The 17,722-nt window shown below is 45.9% G+C and overlaps 5 pseudogenes; 4 read left to right on the top strand and 1 right to left on the bottom strand.

The window, feature by feature from the left end:
- Positions 1-1,173: 1,173 nt before the first annotated feature.
- Positions 1,174-1,292, bottom strand: LOC143943037 (5S ribosomal RNA; annotated as a pseudogene).
- An 8,671-nt stretch (positions 1,293-9,963) lies between these two features.
- Positions 9,964-10,082, top strand: LOC143951284 (5S ribosomal RNA; annotated as a pseudogene).
- Positions 10,083-10,404: 322 nt separating this feature from the next.
- On the top strand, positions 10,405-10,523 carry LOC143954518 (5S ribosomal RNA; annotated as a pseudogene).
- Positions 10,524-11,271: 748 nt separating this feature from the next.
- Positions 11,272-11,390, top strand: LOC143948840 (5S ribosomal RNA; annotated as a pseudogene).
- A 2,009-nt stretch (positions 11,391-13,399) lies between these two features.
- LOC143955259 (5S ribosomal RNA) lies at positions 13,400-13,518 on the top strand (annotated as a pseudogene).
- Positions 13,519-17,722: the final 4,204 nt, after the last annotated feature.

The following is a 17,722-nucleotide window of genomic DNA, read 5'->3' as shown; positions in this document are numbered from 1 at the left end:
CTCTAAGACCAAGGGAGTCTCCATTCTGATCTCTAGCAGGCTCCCCTGGGTTCTCCAGGATTCTCTGGTGGACCCTGGGGGTCGATATCTTTTTCTTAGGGGCCACATTGGAGAGCTCCTTTTTACATTTGCCACTGTGTACGCTCCCAATGATCACCAAGACACGTTCCTCAGAACTACCCTGCACAGATTATGTGACTTTCGGGAGGGCCAGTTGATATTAGGTGGGTTGACACTTCTGCCTCTTGCTCCTCGCTCCCCATTTCCTCTAGAAAGCAGATTACTAAGTGTTTATTGAATGACCAATTAGTTGATGTCTGGCGTCTGCAACACTCCGGGGAAAGGGACTACTCTTTTTGCTCTTCCCCTCACAAATCATACTTTAGGATAGACTTCTTCTTGATTCCACATGACCAACTGCACTTGGTGAGCTCTTCCTCCATCGGCCATATTACTTGGTCTGACCACGCTCTTGTAGCCCTTACCTACACCCTCTATAGGGCCATAGGTGATCTCTTTGGGCACTCTCAACCCTCTTGTTAAACACCAAGATGGTCACCTTGGGAAACAAGCGAAAATAAACAGGTCAACGCCAACAACATACACAGATGGTCTCCCATACAGGTATTAACCAGGCCGTACGCTGCTAGGCCTCTGAGATCAGATGAGATTGTACGCTTTCAGGGTGATGTGGCCAAAGGTGTTCTATTCAGACACTCTCAACCCTCTTGACAAATGATGGTCATCTTGGGAAACAAGTGAAAAAAAAACAGGTCAAAGCCAACAACATAGACCCTGGCGGTCTCCCATCTGGCCCTAACCCTGCTTAGCCTCTGAGATCGGGCGCTTTCAGGGTGATGTGGCCTTAGGCGACCGCTTCGGACATACTCAAAACTCTTGACAGATGCTAAAATGGTCACCTTGGGAAACAAGCGAAAAAAAAACAGGTCAAAGCCAACAATATAAAAAGATTCCTATAGCACCTGTAATTAGGTACTATCCAGGCCGGACCCTGCTTAGCCTCTGAGATCAGATGAGATCGGGCGCTTTCAGGGTGATGTGGCCGTAGGAGATTTCTTTGGGCTCTCTCAGCCCTCTTGACAAATGCCAAGATGGTCACCTTGGGAAACAAGCGGAAAAAAAAACCATGTCAACGCCAACAACATAAAAAGAAGCCTACGGCACCTGGTATTCCCAGTCGTTCTCGCATCCAGTTACTAATCAGGCCCGACAATGCTTAGCCTCCGAGATCAGACAAGATCGGGCGCTTTCAGGGTGATTTGGCCGTAGGCACTTTCTTTGGGCACTCTCAACCCTCTTGACAAACGCCAAGATGGTCATCTTGGGAAAAAAGCAAAAAAAAAAAAACAGGTCAACGCCAACAACATTAAAAATAGGATTTTTATATACAGCTTACCTGTTAAATCCTTTACTTGAGAGTACATCACGGGACACAGGAGCTTCATTACATAGTGGGTTATATAGGCACCTCTGGTGATTGGACACTGGTTAACCCCCAATTAAGGATAATTCCTCCCCTATATAACCCCTCCCATATGGGAGGCACCTCAGTTTTGTAGCAAAGCAATAGGAAACCACGTAAAATCCAAGAGGGACGGGAGCCCTGTGTCCCGTGATGTACTCTCAAGAAAAGGATTTTACAGGTAAGTTGTATATAAAAATCCTATTTTCTTGATCATACATCACGGGACACAGGAGCTTCATTACATAGTGGGATGTCCCAAAGCAATGCTCAGATTGAGGGGAGGGAGACAGAGATCATAATATATAGACCGCCAGGGGAGGGCTGGCAGCCTTAGGCCTGGGGGGCAAGTCTAGTCAAGTGGCCCATTAATCCACGAATCAGCTCACCATCAACAGTGCCCATCAATGCAGCCTCACCAATGCCCATCAATGCAGCCTCACCAATGCCCATCAATGCAGCCTTACTAGTGTCTATCAATGCAGCCTCATCATTGCTCATCAATGCAGCCTCACCAGTGCCCATCAGCTCAGCCTTGTCAGTGCCCATCAATGCAGCCTCACCATAGCCCATCAATGCAGTCTGTTCAGTGCATGGGGATTAGAGAGAGAAAAGCTGCTGGATAACACAGAGCGGAGATCTCCCGCTTACCCAGTGCGGCTTCTGTCATACGAAGTCGTGCCTCCTGGACCAGGTTCTATGATAGATGTCACCAGTGTGCTCTTTATCATAGGACATCCTTGGCTTCCTGGCGGTACACTGAGGTACACGTCACGAGGAGCCGATGCACGTACCCAGTTGCTGTGATGTCTGCCGGGCACCCGCAATCGCTCATGACAGAGCAGGAATGTGGATCTGTGTGTGTAAATACACAGATCCACATCCTGTCAGGGGAGAGGAGACAGATCGTATGTTCCTAGTATATAGGATTGGTCTCCTCCCTAGTCAGTCCCATCTCCCCCACAGTTAGAATCACTCCCTAGGTAACACATTTAACCCCTTGATTAACCCCTTCCCTGCCAGTGATATTTATACAGTAATCAGTGCATTTTTATAGCACTGATCGCTGTATAAAAGTCACTCGTCCCAAAATAGTGTCAAAAGTGTCCGATCTGTCCACCGCAATGTCACAGTCACAATAAAAATTGCAGCATTACTAGTAAAAAGAAAAAAATAATAAAAATTCCATAAATCAATAACTTATTACTGCTTATCGCAATTTTTTTTACCAAAAATATGTAGAAAATTACACATCAGCCTAAACTGTTAAGGCTTAAGTTGGCATATTATAGCAAAAAGTAAAAAATATTGTGTTTTTTTTAACCAGTTCCCGACCAGCGCACGCCGATGTACATCGGCACAATGGCACAGGCAGGCATATTGGCGTACAGGTACGTCCAATCTGGTTGGGACCCCTGTGAGTCCGGTCATGGGTCCCGCGGACTCAATCGCCGCGGGCATATCTGCGATCGTCTCACGGGGCGGCTGAACGGAGAGATGCCGTTGTAAACAGCATCTCCCCGTTCTGCCTAGCAACAAATTACGCTGATCTCTGCTCCGTGTGATTGGAGCAGAGATCAGTGTTCACTAAATGAAAGCCCAGCCCCCCCCCCCCACAGTTAGTAACACACCCCTAGGAACACTTAACCCCTACACTGCCACCCCCTGGTTAACCCCTCCACTGCCAGTGCCATTTACACAGGAATCACTGCATTTATATAGCAGTGATTGCTGTATAAATGACAATGGTCCCAAAAATGTGTCAAAAATGTCCGATGTGTCCGCCGTAATGTCGCAGTCACAATAAAAATCACTAATCGCTGCCATTACTAGTAAAAAAAAAATATTACTAAAAATGCCATAAAACTATCCCCTATTTTGTAAACGCTATAACTTTTGCGCAAACAAATCAATAATCGCTTATTGCGATTTTTTTTACCAAAAATATGTAGAAGAATACGTATCGGCCTAAACTGAGGGAAAAATTTTTTTTTTTATATATTTTTGGGGGATATTTATTATAACAAAAAGTAAAAAATAATGCGTTTTTTTCAAAATTGTCGCTCTATTTTTGTTTATAGCGCAAAAAATAAAAACCGCAGGGGTGATCAAATACCACCAAAAGAAAGCTCTATTTGTAGGAAAAAGAGAACGTCAATTTAGTTTGGGAGCCACGTCGCACGACCGCGCAATTGTCAGTTAAAGCGATGCAGTGCCGAATCGCAAAAAGTGGTCTGGTCTTTGGCCAGTAAAATGGTCCGGGGCTGAAGTGGTTAAAGTTGGCACTCTTTTTTTGTTTAAAGTGCAAATAATAAAAACCGCAGAGGTGATCAAATACCACCAAAAGAAAGCTCTATTTGTGGGAAAAAATTTATTTGGGTACAATGTTGCATGACCGCACAATGAAAACTGACCTGGGCAGGAAGGGATGAAAATGCCGATAGTGTATTTCTTCCAAAAAAAATTGTATTTGAAAAACAGCTACATAAATACAGTGTGACGTAAAATATTGCAACAATTGGCATTTTATTTTCTAGGGTCTCTGCTAAAAAAAAAAAAAAAAATTATATATATAGTGTCAAAAAAGGTTTAGGCATGAAGGGGTTAATAATATCAGCTCCCAGCTTGAAACAATGGGAAAGAAGTGAGAAATCTTCATAGTGTAAGACTTTTCTTTTTAAGAAAAAATAAAAAAAACACATTCACCAAAAAACTTACATTATCTCTGCTCTGTCCTCAGGATCAGCCTCATGGGGTGACAGTCTGCTCCCCCCGCAGCCTCTCGTTTGTTCTCTTCCTGTGGTCAGGCTAGGGAATTTTTTGCGCCCAGGAATTGCTATTAGGCCACCGGGACTACATGTCCCACAATGCTTTGCAGCTGCTGGAGGCTCTGATGGGCTCCCTCCCTCTACCAATGAGGAAGCAGGGGAGGGAACAGAGTGGGCGGACGCTCACACAGGCTGCAGTGTTCGGAGGAGAGGAGGGGGGGGAATCCCCCACACGAACTGACAGGTCAGGTTGCCTCTCACTCCACTGTCAGTGGATTAGTGTGAGTGCGACCGACGGGAGGTGCAGGAACAGAGCGGCCTCCACTACATAAGTGAGTGTGAGTGTCTCTTGAGTTTCCGTGCCCCTCCCTCTGCCTCAGCTTGCAGCCCCTGCCCTGACCCGAAAAGGAAAAAAAATCGTGAGCAGTGGCCGCCAGCCATTATGCATATATTGTTAGGGCAGCCTAGGGGGAAATTGCCACCCTGCCCCCCGGCCCAGCCCGCCCCTGTAGACCGCCAAGGACCGGTGGACCTAAACTGCAGCCTGCAGTACACTGCACCCAAAGGTGATATCCTCTTGCCCTCTGACATCCACCTGATAGAATCTGGTGAATGTGTGGACTGATGACCAAGTTGCAGCCTTACAGATCTGAGCCAGGGAGGCCTGGTGATGCACTGCCCAAGAAGCACTTACAGCCCTAGTTGAGTGCGCTTTCACTTGAAAAGGAGGGATCTTCCCTTTAACACTATAGGCCTGAGAAATAATCTGTCTAATCCACCTTGAGAGAGTGGATTTTGATGCCTCCTGGCCCTTCCTAGGGCCTTCCGGCAAAATAAATAAGCAATCAGTTTTCCTTATCTGAGCAGTTGCCTGATGATAGATACTGATTGCCCTTACCACATGCAAAGTGTGCAAAGATTCTTATTCTGCGGACTGTGGGTCCGGAAAAAAGGATGGTAGGATTACATCTTGATTCAAATGGAATCCTGAAACCACCTTAGGCAGAAAGGACCTGTTGGGACGCATTACCACCCGGTCCTTATGAATAATTAGATACGGCTCTTTGCTGGAGAGAGCTGCTAGTTCTGACACTCTTCTAGTCGTGGATATGGCTACCAAGAAAACCAATTTTTTAGTCAAAAGAACTAACGAAGCCTGATGCAAAGGTTCAAAAGGTTGCCCCTGCAAAGCTGAGAAAACCAAATTCAGAACCCATGAGCACACCGGAGGTTTGACTGGCGGCCTTATCCGCATAGCCCCCTGGATGAAAGCCTGCACCAGGGAATGCGATGCAAGTGGCTTCTGAAAAAACACTGACAAGGCCGAAATCTGCACCTTGATAGTGCTTACGGCCAAATTCATTTCTAGGCCTGACTGGAGGAAGGCCAAGATCCTGCTAATGACATACTTTCTAGGATGCCATTCCCTGAGTTCACACCAGGAAACATATGCCCTCCAGATTTTGTAGTAAATAAGCCTGGAGGCCGGCTTTCTGGCATTGACCAGAGTAGAAAGGACTGGCCCCCAAAGCCCACGGTCTCTCAGAATGTGGGTCTCAGCAGCCAAACCGTCAAATTCAGACTGTGTAAAGCAGGATGGTAAATTGGACCATGTGAGAGCAGATCTGGCCGGAGAGGGAGGATCCACGGCCTGCCTACTGCCAACTTCATGATCTCTGCGTACCACGGTCGCCTGGGCCAAGCCGGGGCTACCAAAAGAACCAACTTTGTCTCCCTCTTGACTCTTCCCAGGAACCGCGACAGAAGCGGACACGGGGGGAAGGCATAAATCAAATTGTACTTACCCCAGGGAACTGTCAGAGCATCCGACCCCTGAGCGAGTGTATCTCTTGTCCTTGACACGACCTTGTCCAGTTTTCTGTTGAACCTGGACGCAAACAGATCTACGTCTGGAGTACCCCACCTGCGACATATGTTCCAAAATACGGCGCGGTGCAGATCCCATTCTTCTGGGCACAACTGCTGGTGGCTCAGAAAATCCGCCTGCCAATTTTCCACTCCTGGAATGAAGACTGCAGAAAGGCATGGTACATGCCTTTCTGCCCAGACAAGTATGCGATTCACCTCTTTTTGAGCAACCAGACTCCTGGTACCGCCCTGGTGATTGATATAGGCCACTGCAGTGGCATTGTCAGACTGAACCCGAACAGGGAGACCCCGTAGTCTGAAAGACCAGTTTATGAGAGCCATATAAACTGGCCGGATCTCCAAGACATTTATGGGCAATAGATTCTCGATCGCAGACCATTTCCCCTGCGAGCACGTCTCCTCCAACACTGCTCCCCAGCCTGTCAGGCTGGCATCTGTCGTAATAATCTTCCATGGAAGAGGAAGAAAAGTTTTGCTTTTCAGCGAATTCTCGTTTGTAACCACCAGACGACACTCTTGCGTGTCCCTGGGGATAGACGCATAGGAAGATCCAACGACTGGGGCTTCCTGTTCCAAGCCGCAAGGATGCATCTTTGCAGAGGCCTTCAGTGGAACTGGGCGAATGGAACGGCCTCGAAGGAGGCGACCATTTTCCCTAACAGTCTCATGCACAACCGAATGGGGGAAGATCATCTGCCCAGAATTAGGCGCACCAGATCCCCAATGGCCAAGGCTTTTGGCCTTGGTAGAAACACCTTGCCCTGAGCGGTGTCGATAACCATACCCAGGTATTCCAACCTGGTAGCAGGCTGTAGGGATGACTTTTTATAATCCAACCTAGACGTTCCAGGTGTTCTAGCGTTCTGGTAACACCGTGGTTCAGGAGCGCTACTGTTTTCTCTATGAGAAGCAAATCATCTAGATAAGCCACATGACACACAAAAATTGGCACATGGAGATATGCATCCTTGATGTCTATTGATGCCATAAACTCTCCCCCTTGCAGGGAGGAGACCACAGTGCGAATTGACTGCATTCGGAAGGACTGGATGCGTAAAAAACTGTTCAGATCCTTCAGATCCTGGATAGGTCTGACACTTCCATTTGGCTTTGGAACAGTGAAGAGATGCGAGTAAAACCCTGAACCCTGTTCTTTTGGGTCCACTTCTACTATCACCCCCTGGGATAGTAAGTGATCTAAGGCCAGAAATAGCGGTCTTTGCTTTACTGGGTCCCTGGGGATCCTTGACCTTAGAAAGCGAGAAGGTGGAATCTCCTGAAACTCCAGCTTGTAGCCCAGAGATACCGAAGAGACCACCCACTTGTCCCGGATCTCTTCCCGCCAGGCTTCCGCAAACTGCAGGAGCCTTCCTCCCACTCGGCCGAGCGGGGGCGCCCCTTCTCAAGGAAGCTTTTGGGCTCTGCTTGGCAGGCTTTTGCCCCCCGGATTTCTTCTGCGCCTGGGCCCGGCCTTGAGCCTTTCCTGTAGAGGGGGGTTGAGAAGACCGTCGCCACTGCTTAGAGCTTGATGCTCCGGGAGAGAGAGAACGCCTAAATGATGGACGTTTTGACTGCAAGGAGAGTAGATTTACCCCATGAAATTTTTTGGACGAATTTGTCTAATTCTTCTCCAAACAAACTTTCCCCTTTAAACGGGAACCCAATCAAATGCTTCTTGCATGATAGCTCAGCTGTCCAATTCTTTAGCCATAGGGCCCTTCACATGTGTACCAACAGGAGAGACAAACGAGATGCTTGTTGGACAGAATCCAAAATCGCATCAATCATGAAACACAGAATTTGAGGTATTTCTGCATAATTCTCCACTTCCTCACTGGGAAGGAGGCCAAGCATCTGCTTAACCTGTTCCTTGAGGAACTGACACAACCCCACAGCTGCGACTGTAGGTTGCACTACAGCGCCAGTCATGGAAAAGGAGGCTTTTAATAATGTTTCCAGCTTTTTATCAGTTGGATCTTTAAATACCTGAGCATTATCCAAAGGACAGGTCAGGTTTCTATTCACGCAAGAAACAGCCGTATCGACAGATGGGACCTCCCATTTCTTGGTGAAACTTTCCTCCAGAGAATAAAGCATAGAAAACCTTTTAGGAGGAGCAAACAGTTTATCGGGATGTTCCCAATCCTCATGCAACAATTTATCCATTAAGGGATGAATTGGAAAGGAAAAGGCAGTCTGTGGGATTTTCCTGACTCCCAGGGAAGAAACAGAGGACGTAGCGATCTCAGCAGCAGACATTCTGAATGTGGTACGCACCAATTCAGTATAATACTGCACCTGTTTTCTGAGCGCCTTGGAGGAGGGGACTCTCTCCTCTTTCTCTGGTTCATCCAACTGCTCAAGATCCCTGTCCCAAGCTAGGGATCTCTCCTCATTGTCAGAAGTGTCATCTGAAAGAGGAATCTCAGCAGAGGGAGGGGGTCTACCCCTTTTCCTGCTGTCTTTCAGGGAAGCTGAAACAATATGTTAAGGGAGGCCTCAGTGACGTATATCGGGGCTGAAATATTAGGAGAGGCTGCAAAACCTGACAGGGGCACTGACTCATCCTGTGAGGCTGGCTCCAGTCTTGCAGGGGGGGGGGGTGGTAACCTACAGGCATTTTTATAACCCCCTAGACCTAGGAAGTGACTTACCAGTGCCCTTGTATATCAAGAGGCTTCCGCGCTCTATGGCAAATAAGGTCAGAAGGCAAAATAACAACAGGAGCAGCAATCACTGTATGAGTTGGCTCTCAATGCTATATATACTTAAAACAGGGGGGGTTGTGTTGCGCTACCTTGAAAACCAAATAATATGAAAAAATAAAAATAAATCATTAATACTAGCAAAAACGAGTATCGGTGCAACTGAGTTTGTAAACTAAAACAGTGCCAAGTGCTTAAAAGTTATATGAAAAGTGCATACATGCATTTATACATAAATTAACTATTTAAAGGTGTCTCTGTGCATCATTCAGGTGTCAAAAATTCAGGGTACATTGCTAAATGCAATAAAACACATATCACCAAATAAAAAAAAAATAAAAAAACAGTGTAAAATTGCAGTGTATATAAAATTAATTAAAACACGCAAAAAATAGACTAATTCCAACGGGAATCAATAGCAGCAAATGAGTGAGTTACGATAACATCAGTGAATCACACTAAAGTGTCCCATACATAGTCCAATCGTGCAATTTGAATGCAATAATCACAATCCAAAAATTAAAGTGCAATGTGCCAAACCAACTCTCTTCTGGTGATATTCCGTGCCAGTGATGCTTATGCTATATAATTACCTCGCAGCTGCAAGGTATGCAGCGAGAAACAAAGCAACTAAATTACAGAGAATGATCAAAGGGATGGCTGCAGAGCGGACTTCTGGAGATACCACAAACTCCTGCGATTTCCTCGTGGGTTATAAATGACAGGCAAGCTCAAAGGGATAAGTCAGAAAGGTCCACCATGGTGTAGTATTTCAAACCAACACTTTTATTTAAGATAAAACTTGTCTACTCACAAGAAAAACGGAACAGTACACAGTTATAACAATGGACCGGCGAGCGCCTTGCTCGGATGTAAACGTCACTTCCGGTTTCCTACGCGTTACGTCATCCAATGACTTCAACTGGGATCCCAGTTCTCATCTGATCTCAGAGGCTAAACAGGGTCGGGCCTTGTTAATACCCGGATGGGGGACCACCTGGGAATACTAGGTGTGGTAGACTTCTTCTTATGTTGTTGGCGTTGACTTGTTTTTTTTGTTTCCCAAGGTGACCATCTGGGCGTTTGTCAAGAGGGTGAAAAAGTGCCTGAAGAGATTGCCTACGGGCACATCACCCTGAAAGCACCCGATCTCGTTTGATGTTGGAGGCTAAGAAGAGTCAGGCCTGGTTAGTACCTGGATGGGAGACCACCTGGGAATACCAGTTATTGTAGGCTTCTTTTTATGTTGTTGGCGTTGATTTGTTTGTTTTTTTTCACTTGTTTCCCAAGGTGACCATCTTGGCATTTGTCAAGAGGGTTGAGAGTGCCCAAAGAGATCGCTTACAGCAGCAACACCCTGAAAGAGCCCTATCTCTTCTCATCTCTGAGGCTAAGAAGGGTTGGGCCTAGATAGTACCTGGATGGGAGACCGCCTCGGAATACCAGGTGTCGTAGGCTTCTTTTTATGTTGTTGGCGTTGACCTGTTTTTTTTCCGCTTGTTTCCCAAGGTGACCATCTTGGTGTTTGTCAAGAGGGTTGAGAGTGCCTGAAGAGATTGCCTATGGCCACATCACTCTGAAAGCACCCAATCTCATCTGATCTTGGAGGCTAAGAAGAGTCAGGCCTGGTTAGTACCTGGATGGGAGACCACCTGGGAATACCAGTTATTGTAGGCTTCTTTTTATGTTGTTGGCGTTGATTCGTTTGTTTTTTTCACTTGTTTCCCAAGGTGACCATCTTGGCATTTGTCAAGAGAGTTGAGAGTGCCCAAAGAGATCGCTTACAGCAGCAACACCCTGAAAGAGCCCTATCTCTTCTCATCTCTGAGGCTAAGAAGGGTTGGGCCTAGATAGTACCTGGATAGGAGATGGCGTTGGAATACCAGGTGCCGTATTCTTCTTTTTATGTTGTTGACATTGACCTGTTTTTTTTTCGCTTGTATCTCAAGGTGATTTGTCAAGAGGGTTCAGAGTGCCCAAAGAGATTGCCTATGGGCACATAACCCTGAAAGCGCACAATCTCTTCTGATCTCAGAGGCTAAACAGGGTTGGGCCTTGCTAGTACCTGGATTGGAGACCACCTGGGAATACTAGGTGCCGTAGGCTTCTTTTTATGTTGTTGGCATTGACTTGTTTTTGTTTCGCTTGTTTCCCAAGGTGACCATCTTGGTGTTTGTCAAGAGGGTTGAGAGTGCCTGAAGAGATCGCCTACAGCCCCATCACCTTGAAAGTGCCCGATCGTGTCTGATCTCTGAGGCTAAGCATTGTCGGGCCTGATTAGTAACTGGATGGAAGACCGACTGGGAATACCAGGTGCCGCATGCTTATTTTTATGTTGTTGGCGTTGACTTGTTTTTGTTTTGTTTGTTTACCAAGGTGACCATCTTGTTGTTTGTCAAGAGGGTTGAGAGTGCCTGAAGAGTTCGCCTATGGCCACATAACCCTGAAAGCACCAGATCTCGTCTGATCTCAGAGACTAAACAGGGTCAGGCCTTGTTAATACCCGGATGGGAGGCCACCTGGGAATACTAGGTGCTGTAGACTTCTTCTTATGTTATAGAAACAATATGGTCCAACCTATCCAGTGACACCGTGCAGAGATAGGCACATCATCTCCTAATAAATATGAAAATTACAAAACGGGGAAGGGGGATGGGAAGGGGAAACAAGGGAGATTTTTAAGCGGTGCAATTATAAACACTAATAGAACGAAATATAATAAAAATTAATTTATTCATATACATTAAAAAGCACTATAGTGTCAAATATAGTACGTAGAAATACAAAGAACAATGTACGCATTTTTACTGGACTAGAGGGATCCCGGAAATGCAAGTTGAAAGACTGATAGCACTCGTTCCCAACATGTTTCGCAACAAGCTTCTTCAGGGGAATGTGCAACTAACGATAAATATAATATAGAATTAATATACAAAGTAACATAAATCTACAATGTAATTACAAAGATACATAGATAAATATAGATATATATAGCAACCCAGGCATATGTGATCTAAACAAAATGGCGCTTACCACCTATCGACCAGCAACCGCAAACCAGGAATCAACACTAGATGAAGATATGTGCAACCGGCGTCACCGGTGTCACCGGCGTCACCGGCGTCTGACGTCACCGGCTCGATGCGGACATTCTGGAGAGAACACCGCGCATGTGCAGAGCCAGTTACGCCGACTGCCAGACTACATTTCCCATCATGCCACTAAGCTGGAGGTGGAGCTTCCAGCTGGGCAGTTGCCAACAGGGTTAACAATAGAGAGATGGCCATAATGGGTCTCTGGTGTTATAGAGACGGAAGTAGACAAGCCTGTATGCAAACTAGCCCTATCCCCATAATAGGGGTAACAGCCAGTGATCCACCATAACGGGTGTCCCCAAAGTCAATGACTCAAGAGGCACCCTGGGTGTCCGTATGCCCCCCAACCAAAAGGAAAAGGCTAATGGACCCACTGATTTGTCCCAGCGATGCAAAAAAAAAGGTATCGATTAATCCCGGACACGGCGCTAGCGATCTGTGGAGCGCCGCCCTGTGAACGAGAGTCATAGTGAACAACAGAGATCCCAATGTTTGTGCAGCATGATCCGCGAACACAGATACAAACAAACCAGGGTACCATGATAACTAGTTTATTATTAGACACAAAAGGAGAAAAAAATATCAATTATAATTACAGCAATGATCAAGTCAATTCATATGGTGTTATAACAAATCCAATAATGAAATAATAAAAAAAAAAAAAAGGGGGAATGGGGGGAGGGGAGGAGGGGGAGAAAAAAAGAAGGAAATTTCTTCATCTAAGTCCTGTTGTCAGGGAAAACCCAGAATGGGGGTTAGGGGAAAAAGTGGAAAAGAACACTGTTATAAAAATGATCTAAAACTGATATTTTCATTGAACCCCGGGTACTGGGTATCTTTTAAAGTGAAAATCCATTTGGCCTCGGTTTGTAAAAGAAACTTGTCAACAGAACCACCTCGTGAATTCAAGGGTATATGTGCCAAAGCTGTAAAACGAATCCAATCAGGGTCAAAGGAATGGTAAGTCCCAATATGCCTACTTATGGCTGTGACTTATTTAGTATAGGTTTAATATAATCCTTAATGCGGATTGAAAACAGTCGTTTAGTCTTACCAACATAGAAGCCTCCGCATCGGCATTGCGCTAGAAATACGATGCCGGGGGTGGAACACGTAACATGAAACTTAGGAAAAAAACAACTACCATTGGGTAGTTTCACTTTACAAGAGTTATTAATATACGGACACGTGTCGCATTGACCACAGGAATATGTGCCGAATTGTTTCAAAGAAGTGGATAATGGATTGTCAATAAAATGACTTTTAACTAAACAATCTTTTAGAGATTGTGATCTCTTAAAAGTAATTGCAGGTGAGTCAGTTATGTATTGATTTACAATAGGGTCGGCCTGTAATAAAGGCCAAAATTGTTGCACGATGGTCCGAAAGCATTTTGTTTGTTTACCAAGGTGACCATCTTGGTGTTTGTCAAGAGGGTTGAGAGTGCCTGAAGAGATTGCCTATGGCCACATCACTCTGAAAGCACCCAATCTCGTCTGATCTTGGAGGCTAAGAAGAGTCAGGCCTGGTTAGTACCTGGATGGGAGACCACCTGGGAATACCAGTTATTGTAGGCTTCTTTTTATGTTGTTGACATTGATTCGTTTATTTTTTTTCGCTGGGCACATCACCCTGAAAGCACCCAATCTCCTCTGATCTCAGAGGCTAGAAAGGGTCGCGCCTTGTTAATACCTGGATGGGAGACCACCTGGGAATACTAGGTGCTGTAGGCTTCTTTTTATATTGTTGGCGTTGACTTGTTTTTTTTGTTTGTTTCCCAAGGTGACCATCTTGGCGTTAGTCAAGAGGGTTGAGAGTGCCTGAAGAAATCTCCTACGGCCACATCACCCTGAAAGAGCCCAATCTCATGTGATCTGAGAGGTTAAGCAGGGTTGGGACCAGTTTAGTACTTGGATGGGAGACCGCCTGGGATTTCCAGATGCCGTAGTCTTCTTTTTTTTTTTTTTCACATCAATAGCATTTATTGAAAATAAAGGTGAAACAATAACAGGAGTTATAACATTACAATTGCATTTGGTGGTACATAAAAAATACTTTAAGAATCAGCGAAATCTTGTCCTCTTGGTACACCTATTTGCCAGAGGCTATAGCTTGTACAATAAAAGCTACTCGATCGTCTAAGGCAAACCCCCTTCGTCTAGTATTCTTAACCAGTGAGGAAAGAATGTGAGTAAGCTCGCAGGTGCCTAAACCGCCTGTACCATACAGCAAAATGAACTAATCCTCCAGATAAAATCTGTGATTAATAACTGAAAGAAACATCATTCAGAGTTGAAGGGAGCAGAGAGGAAAGATAAAAGAGGAAAAGAGGAAAAAAGAAAGAGAAGAAAAAAGAAAAAAAAAAACCAGAGAACAGAGGTGAGTAGTCTATGCAAGTATACCATGCCTCAGATGGTCTGGAGGATATCGGCATGTCTCTTAGAATATCTGAACACTACCCAAGGTGTCCAGGTGTCATGAAATTGGTCCACCACCTCATGGGCCTGAGCCACCGTTTCTTCCATTGCATAGGTATCAGCTACCTTAATCAACCATTCTTTCACCGTGGGGACTCTGGGGGGACGCCAGTGCAGCGGCACCAGTGCTTTAGCAGCATTCAGCAGATGTTTGAGCAACGAATTTTTATACCTCTTCCGAGGTATGTCGGTGATGTGCAGGAGACAACAAGCCACGTCCAATGTAATGGAGGTACGTGTCATTTGAGTGATTAATGATCTCACCTCATCCCAGTAGGGAGTTAACTTGGGGCAGCTCCACCAGATATGTGTAAGTGTCCCCACATCGCTTTGGCATCTCCAACACATCTCCGACACCTGTGGGAACCATCTGTGAAGTTTGTCTGGAGTGTGGTACCATTTTATCAGTAGTTTGTAGCATAACTCTTGGGTGGAAGCGCTAATTGAACATTTATGGGCCAATGCACAAGCGTCCCCCCACTGCGAGTCCGTAATATTTCTTTGGAGTTCCAGAGACCACTTAATCTTACAGTTGTCCTCAGAGTGCTTAGTTAGATTCTGCAGCCAGGAATACGCTACAGAGGTAGTCTTAATCTGTCACTCACCAGACGCACAGACCGACTCAAAATCCGTCAAGGGTCTATGAAATGCTTCCTTATGTCTCGGGGAATTAACAAAGCTCCTGAGTACGAAGTACGTCCAAAGGGGGATTTTGGGGGCTTCCCAGTCTCTCCTAAGTGTGTTCAGGTCTTTCATTCTGCCATGGGTGAAACAGTCCTTCACCAGCCTCGGGGCTTCGGAAGTCGCGTTATAGAAGAAAGTGTTTCCCGTCCCCGGAATAAAGTCCGGGTTGTCTCGTAGTGGAGTCAGGGGGCCATATGGGGTTGTTACAGCAAAATATTTTGTCGTCGCGTGTAGCAGTGCCAGTGTTGTCTCAGTCAGGGGGTTCAGGCTAATCTCTTCTTTTAGTCTGTTCAGGGGAATCAATGGAGAGAATCTTAATCTATTCTCAGACAGCATGTCTTCCAATCCCACCCAGTCCTTATCGCTCTTATGGCATTGCCAATCGACTATCCTGGTCAGGTGGGCCGCTAACTGGTATTTCTTGAAGTCCGGAAGCCCCAGCCCTCCCTTGACCTTGGGTTTCGTCAGAAGGGCGAATCTAATCCTCGCCCTCTTTTTGTTCCATAAGAAATTCAACACCAGTGAATTTAATTTATGGAAGAAGCTTCTCGGAATCCGGACCGGTAGCGTCCTGAATAGGTAAATCAGTCTAGGTAATATTGACATCTTCAGAATAGCGGCCCGTCCAAACCAGGAGAACCACCGCGCACCCCATGAACGCAAGTCTTCTTCAATTGTTTTTAGCAACGGGGGAAAGTTAAGATCAAAAACTTTACCAATGTCTGGCGCCACCCACACCCCTAGGTATTTAAGCGCTACCTTCTCCCAGCGGAACGGGCAGTTCCCTTCAAATCTAGTTAGGTCTTCAGGGTTTAAGTTTATATTTAAAGCTTCAGATTTGGAGAAGTTGATTTTTAAATTTGATATGTAACCAAAGTTCGTAAAGGCCTTAAGTAAATTGGGGATCGGCGTGTGTGGGTCCACTAGGTAAAACATCAGGTCATCGGCGTAAGCCGCTACTTTAAACTCCCTATCTCGAACCCTGAACCCTCTGATCGAGTCCTCCCCTTTGATCGTTCTAATAAACGGCTCAAGGGAGAGTATGAATAAAAGTGGGGACAGGGGGCATCCCTGTCTGGTCCCATTTGCGATAGTCACCGGATCCGACAAGGAACCATTAACCCTGACTCTAGCCAAGGGATTTTGGTATATCGCCGAGAGCCACGACATCATCCGCTCTCCCATTCCTACCCATCTGCATGAGGCCAGCATGTAATCCCACGCAACTCGGTCGAAGGCCTTCTCCGCATCCGTGGACAGGAGAAGGCCTCCGAGCTGCCCTGCACGAGCGGCCTGAGTCAGCAGAAGCGTTTTAATAATGTTGTCTTTTTCCTCCCTCCCCTGCATGAAGCCTACCTGCTCCGGACCAATCAGGTCCGATAGTAGGGGGCACAGTCTGCAAGCTAGGATTTTTGTCAGTATTTTTAGATCTAAATTTAGTAGCGATATCGGCCTGTAGCTCGAGCATAGGGAAGGGTCTTTATTGGGTTTGGGCAGCACCGCTATATCTGCTGATAGGAAGTCGGGGGTGACCTGTCTGGGTATGGACAGGGAGTTCAAGGCTTTCTTAAGGGGAACCGAAAGGATATTCAGGAATGTTTTATAATAAATGGCCATGTAGCCATCTGGCCCAGGGCTCTTCCCAGTCTTCAGTTCGTTAACAGCCCTTTTAATCTCTTCATCAGAAATCTGTTCGTCAAGGAGAGCTAGGTCTTGGTCCCCAAGAGATGGGAGTCCACTTTTTAGTAAGAAGTCCGTGATAATTTGGGATCTGTTGCCGTCCAGGTCGGGTGGTCTATGTTGTGGGGTAGGTTATATAACCCCATATAGTAGTCGTGAAAGTGTGCAGCTATAGTTTCGTTGTTGACCGCTAAGGAACCGTCCGCATTCCGAATCCCATTGATGGTCTGTCCTGAGTGGTGTTCCCGAAGGGCTGTGGCAAGCAGTCGGCCAGATTTGTTGCCCCCTTCATAATAAATATTTTTTTTGAAAAATAACATACGTTTGGATTTAATGAGAAGCAAGTCATGTAGGTGTTTCCTGGTTTCCAACAAGTCTGTGGCCGTTCGTTCGCATAGTGTGCGTTTGTGCAAAGTTTCAAGTCTATTTATTTTTTCCAATAGGCCCCTCGTCTCCTCTTCCTGAGCTCGCTTGCGTCTCAAACCTAATTTGATTAGTACCCCCCTAACAGTGCATTTATGTGCTTCCCAGAGTCCCAGTGGGTCCGTGTCGGGTAAGTCGTTGGTCAAGAAATATTATTTAATCGCTTCCTCAATTTGAGGTAGAGTGTGGGGGTCTGTCAGGAGGGATGAATTTAATCTCCAGGTGTCGGATTTCTGTCTATGCAAATTAAGGTCCAGGGTCACCGCTATTGGAGCATGGTCTGAGATAACTTGTGTGCCTATTTTGGCGGCACTGATGACTGATAAATCGCGTTGGGACACAAACAGGTAATCTATGCGGGAATATTTTTTATGAGGTGCAGAGAAGTGTGTGTAGTCTCTACCCTCTGGATTCAATAAACGCCACGAATCTACGAGTTGTAAGGATTGCAGAAGCTTCTTGATCTGTCTCAGTACCTGAAACTGGACACATGACTTCCCCGTCGAGGTATCCGCTA

This window comes from Lithobates pipiens, unplaced genomic scaffold (genome assembly GCF_037356315.1).
Source record: "Lithobates pipiens isolate NorthernLeopardFrog02 unplaced genomic scaffold, aLitPip1_a1.2 Scaffold_10, whole genome shotgun sequence".
NCBI classification, from domain to species: Eukaryota; Metazoa; Chordata; class Amphibia; order Anura; family Ranidae; genus Lithobates; species Lithobates pipiens.
This window is presented reverse-complemented; position numbering and strand designations above follow the sequence as displayed.